A 1,056-nucleotide genomic window follows, 5' to 3' on the forward strand; every position below is an offset into this window, starting at 1 on the left:
GCTCACAAAAAGTGAAATTGAGCTTACTTTCATAGATCATAGATTTGGGAGTTATAAGAGACCTCAGAGGTCATCTTGTTCAACCCTTTCATTTTATAGAAGGAGAAACTTAGAGGTCCAGGGAGATTTGTCTAAAGTCATGCAGATGGTAAGTAGTTGAGCTAGGATTTTAATGCAAAGTCCTCTGACTTCAAGTCTAAAATTGCTTCTGTTACTATACTGCTTCCAACACATAAAATCAGACAAGCATCATGTTCTAGCATACAGAAAATTACTGATTGTTAAAATCACAGGAGAAATGTCAGATTCAGTTATCTGTGTCTTAGATCATCCTCAGCTATGAATTCTGACATAGTGGACAAAAGTTTAGGCTTGGAGTTTTAGGTAGACCTATTTTCAAATCCTGTCTCAGAAAATTATTAGCTATGTGCTCTGGCTTTAATCACTTAATCTCTCTGAGGATCAATTTCTTCATCTATAAAAGGAAGGGAGGATAATAGAAACTCCTACTTCACAGAATTTTTTTATTGGCTTTTGGATTTTTTCAGTTTAGGGGGCTTCTACTGAAATTGAAAAACATTCTCTATCAATGTAGTTCTGTAACTACTCTGCAATTTATAGTCTTTGAGAATTACATGAGAACGTGGAGAGAGGTTAAATAACTTGCTTGGTTTCACACAGCCACTGAATAAGAGGTAGTATTTGAACCCAAGTATTTCTGACTTTAAGGGCAGCTCTCTATCCATCAGGCCAGGATGTTTATTTTTTTGCTGTTGTTCAGCCATTTTTTAAGTCATGTCTGACTCTTCGTGACCCCATTTGAAGTTTTCTTGGCAAAGATCCTGGATTGGTTTACCATTTCTTTTTCCAGCTCATTTATAGATGAGGAAACTGAAGCAAACAAGGTTAAGTGACTTGCTCAGGGTTATGGAGCTAGTAAGTGTCGAGGTCAGATTGGAGCTCAGGAAGATCAGTCTTCCTGACTCCGTCTGGCGCTCTACCCACTGTACCACCAATTTTTATTGAACCGAAGTGAAATATTGTGTGTAAAATGTC

This window comes from Monodelphis domestica, chromosome 2 (genome assembly GCF_027887165.1).
Source record: "Monodelphis domestica isolate mMonDom1 chromosome 2, mMonDom1.pri, whole genome shotgun sequence".
In the NCBI taxonomy this organism is placed as follows: domain Eukaryota; kingdom Metazoa; phylum Chordata; class Mammalia; order Didelphimorphia; family Didelphidae; genus Monodelphis; species Monodelphis domestica.